Here is a 4793-nt window from a genome sequence, read left to right as displayed (position 1 = left end):
GGGGGCGGGGCCGGGCACAGCGTTTGTCTCTGCGGCCTCCCGGGGCTCACGGCTCCGCCTACCGCCAGGCGGGAGCCTTGCCGGGGTAAAGCCCGGTTTTCCGCCAGAGCTGACGTCTTTCGAGCGCCGCCCTCGCCCTCCTGGTTTCCTCTCTCTTGCCCGGAGAAAGCGCATAATCTAGGTCTGAATTGCCGTCATCGTGTCACCTCTCCCCCTCAAGAAAAACCACCCAATCTCCCATTGCCCTCCCCCTAGCGCCCTCATCCCCAGACCGGATGGGGTTGCTCCCTCGAAACTTTTCGTCCACGAGTCTTTCCCTCACCCTCTCTTTGAAATACATTCGGAGCATCTCGACCTCTCCACATCCTGCAGCAGCTGCCGCCTCTGGGAAGCCTTCTCTGATTGTCTCGACCACTGCCGCGCTGCTGTACATTACCGCGAACACCCCGAACACGCCCGCTCCACATCGCCTTGGGCCTGAGGCTGCTTCCTGGACTGAGGCTGGGTCTTGTTCACTTCAACCCTCTCCCAGCCCCCCAGCCCCTCACCAAGCCCCGAGCAGGCAGCCACGATGACAAAAGTGTGCAGAGAGTTTGCACTAGGAATAGCCAGCGTTGGGTGCCAGAGGATTCATGGGACTCTCTTTGAGGGCAGCCCCAGTAAAACCCACAATGCCTCTGGCGGAACAGCACAGAACCTTCCCAAGGGCCAGAACCTCGGCTCACACAGGTGCCTGCCAGGGATACAGAGGAAGGCGCAAAAGATCTAGGTTCGGCCATACAGGGCAATGATTGGCCTCAGCCCAGGCCCTGGGCCCTTTGGCCTAGTCTCAGTTTGCCAAATGGCAACTGTGTGTCAGTCCTTCTCAACACGGTTGATGGTAAGAATGCAATGACAACAGCTGAAAACCAGGTTAGCTAATGGGGCGGTCATCAGGCGGTGGGAGTGTCTGGAGCTAGGACCTGAAGGGCCACTTACTACCTGTGCGGCCTTGAACAAGTCCCTTGGCTTTCCCCTCTATAAAGTAGGCCCTACCTTACTGGCTTTAAAAAATGGCACAAATTTATGGGGTACAAGTGTAATTTGGTTGCATGGATCTATTCACCACACAGTGGTGAAGTCAGGGTTTTCAGAGTATCCGTCACTTGAATAATTTACACTGTACCCAGTAAGTAATTCCTCGTCATCCACCTCCTCCCTTCCCAACACCCTTCTGCGTCTCCGTCTATTATTCCACACTCTGTCCCTGTGTACACATTGTTTAGCTCTCACTTATAAGTGAGAACAGACTGTGAAGAAGCCCTTAGAGCACCCATAACCATCAACAGCTGCTGTTATGTTACGATTGTTATTATTATTTTTTGAGACAGGGTCTCACTGGTTGCCCAGACTGGAGTGGAGAGGTACGATGATCCTGGCTCGCTGCAGCCTCAACCCCCTGGGCTCAAGTAATCCTCCTGCCTCAGTCTCCCAAGTAGCTGGGACTACAGGTGTGGGCCACCACACCTGGCTACTTTTGGGGGGGGTAGAGATGGGATCTAACCATATTGCCCAGGCTAGTCTGAACTGCTGAACTCAAGCAATTCTCCCACCTCTGTCTCCCAAAGTGCTGGGATTACAGGCGTGAGCCACCACACCCAACCTACTATTAGTATTGTTGTTAGTAACATCTCCTTAATTTGAAGTGAAGGCTTTTGTCTCCCACTCCTGTCTCTAGTCTCACTCAGTTCAGAGAAGCTGGGCTTTGACTCCTCTCCCTCCTGGTCCCTGAAGCCTCTGCCGTGGCTCTGCTGCACCCCTGGAGTAGGGATGGGCATTGCTCCCTCCTTCACCCCCAGGTGCCCACCCTGCAGGGTCCCGTCTGCAAATTTGCAACTCCCCCCTTTCCCCCCCACCTAGGGGCATTGACAGGACTGACCCAGCTTCGGCCCATGGGCGTGGGTGCGAGGCACTTCCTGCTAAGATGTGGGTGGGTGGGAGCCGTCAGGAGGTGGGAGGGGAGGGCCACAGCCACCCCCTAGGTCCCGGTCTTCTCCCTTCCCAGGACTCCAGGGGCCTGGCATGGCCTCCCCCTCTGGACCAGACAAACAAAACCTCGACTGGAGATGGGACTGAACTCCAAGGTCTAGATGCCCCATTTTCAGCCTCAGGGTTTCTCATCCTGCCCTTCCTCCTCAGGGAGCCCCAGCAAAGGGAACAGAGTGAAGAGACACTCAGACGAGGGGCAAACAGACCGGGACCTAGGGGCAATGGGTCCAGGCAATGGTGCTGGTCTCAGTGCCAGCCAAGTCTGCAGTCCAAAGGGAGCACCTGAACCACTCTGTCCCTGGCCCAAGCACCCTGGCGTTTATCACTGACCTGAGTGCCAGGGATTATCCAGTCACATCTCTCTCCTCCCCAGCCCTGGGGCCATGTGGAGGGCATAGGCAGGGAGGAAGAGGGAGTGGGTCAAAGCTGGGAGGTTTCTCCCCGATAACAAATGCAGGGACAATTTATCGTACACCCGGCACTTTTCAGGGCTCTTCAAAGTGAGGAACAAAACCAGGGGCCTGCCCACGAACTGCTGGCCCTCTAAAGGGGAGAGGAGAGAACGAAAGACTCTCACAGGAAGGGTCAGAGTAGATAGCCATGCCAGAGTGCTTTCCGCTATCTCAGTAACTCCGTTCTGCAGTTCCATGCAGTGGTTACCACTAGCATCATCCCCATTTTAGGGACGGGAACACTGGAGCAGAGGGAGATGCAGGTGAAGCAGCTGGGGTTTGAACCCAGTCACAGTCTGACTTTTATGTGTATTTTTGAGTCGGGTCTTACTCTATCACCCAGGCTAGAGTGCAGTAGCATGATCATGGCTCATCACCGCCTCAAACTCCTAGGCTTGGGCGATCCTTCTACCTCAGCCTCCCGAGTAGCTGGGACTACAGGTGTGTACCACCAGGCCCAGCTAATTTTTTTTTTTGTAGAGACGAGGTCTTGTTATGCTGCCCAGGCTGGTCTTGAACTCCTGGGCTCGAGCAATCCTCCTGCCTCGGCCTCCCAAAGTGCTGGGATTGCAGGCGTGGACCACCGCACCTGACCACAATCTGACTTTAGGCTCTAACAAGCACCACTACAAACACCCAAGCTGTGTCCTCACCCCTGCAGCTCCACGGGAAGCCCCGTAAGAGCCCTCAGGAGAAGAAGGGTTCATGGTGGTGTCTGAGCTGGTGTCAGGGATTTGACCTCTAAAAACATGGCATGCTGCCCAGCCGTGTAGGTGCAGAGATGCTGATCAGAGACTTGGCCCCAACAACACGCTCCTGTCAGGCTGGGGGAGGATAAAAGGAGACCAGGGGTGCCATTTGTGGCAACATCACGCGGCTGCGGAAAGCAAGGAGCCCACGCTCAAGGTGCTGCTGTAGAATTATCTCCCAAAAACATTCAGAGGGAAAAAAGCAAGTGCATGTTTAGTATAATCCCATTTACCGAAATTTAAATAGACCCGACACACATATGTTGGTGGATCCACAAAAACCTTCTGGAAGGATGTTTGTGGAGTAACCCTATGGAGTGAGAGGAGACAGGCATTTGCTTCTCATTTTATATCATGTGCATACATTACTTGTGTGGGTTTTTGTTTTGTTTTTATTTGAGCCACCCATCATGAACTAGACATTAATCCATTTTCTTTCTTTTTTTTTTTTTTAAGTCCGAGTCTTACTCTGTCACCACCAAGCCCAGCTAATTTTTAAATTTTTTTGTAGAGACCAAGTCTCACTATGTAGCCCAGGCTGCTCTTGAACTCCTGGACTCAAGCAATCCTCCTTCCTTGGCCTCCCAAAGCGCTGGGATTACAGGCATAAACTACCATGCCCAATTTTTGTTTGTTTGTTTAGTTAAAGGCTCACTCTGCCACCCAGGCTGGAGTGCAGTGGCACAATCACGGCTCACTGTAGCCTTGACCTCTTGGACTCAGGTGATCCTTCTACCTCAGCCTCCTGAGTAGCTAAGACTACAGGCTTGTGCCACTACACCTAGCTATTTTTTTTTTCTTTTTCTTTTTCCTTTTTTTTTTTTCTTGAGTTGGAGTCTCACTCTGTCACCCAGGCTGGAGTGCAGTGACATGATCATGGCCATAACAGCCTCGACCTGCTGGCCTCAGGCAATCCTTTTGCCTCAGCCTTCCAAGTAGCTAGAACTACAGGCGTGTGTCACCACGCTGGCTAATTTTTTGACTTATTGTAGAGACAAGGTCTCACCATGTTGCCCAAGATGGTCTCAAACCTGTGGGCTCAGGCAGTCCACCTGCCTCTGCCTCCCAAAGTGTTGGGATTACAGACATCAAACACTGGACCCGGCCAGCATACATTATTTTATTTTTTAGAGACAAGGTCTTGCTATGTTGCCTAGGCTGGTCTTGAACACCTGGGCTCGAGTAATCTTCCCATCTCAGCCTCCCAAAGAGCTGGGATTACAGGCATGAGCCACTGTGTCCAGCTATTATTTTGATAACTTAAAGAAAGACACTGTCAGCCAGGCACAGTGGCTCCCAGCACGTTGGGAGGTGGAAGCAGGAGGATTGCCTGAGGCCAGAGGTTCAAGACTAGCGACTTAGTGAGACTTCGTCTCTACAATAAATAAAAAACTTAGCCAGGTGGGGTGGTGCACACCTGTGATTCCAGTTACTTGTGAGGCTGAGGTGGAAGGATCGCCTAAACCCAACAGGTTTATTTATTTATTTATTTATTGAGTTGGAGTTTCACTCTGTCGCCCAGACTGGAGTGCAGTGGCCGCTCCCAGCCACCGCAGCCTCGACA

The 4793-nt window shown here is 52.8% G+C and overlaps 1 protein-coding gene across 1 annotated transcript in view; it reads right to left on the bottom strand.

Moving 5' to 3' along the window:
- The window catches only part of RHBDF2 (rhomboid 5 homolog 2), a 36712-nt gene that overhangs the window by 26103 nt on the left and 5816 nt on the right, over window positions 1-4793 (bottom strand). The window contains exon 2 of the mRNA XM_008049234.2: window positions 982-990. The gene's annotated coding sequence lies outside the window, so the exon portion shown is untranslated. The remainder of the gene's footprint in view (window positions 1-981; window positions 991-4793) is intronic.

Source organism: Carlito syrichta, unplaced genomic scaffold (genome assembly GCF_000164805.1).
Source record: "Carlito syrichta isolate Samal-C Ts95f unplaced genomic scaffold, Tarsius_syrichta-2.0.1 Scaffold130825, whole genome shotgun sequence".
NCBI classification, from domain to species: Eukaryota; Metazoa; Chordata; class Mammalia; order Primates; family Tarsiidae; genus Carlito; species Carlito syrichta.
Note: the sequence above shows the minus strand (reverse complement) of the source record. Positions and strands in the feature narration are given on the sequence as shown.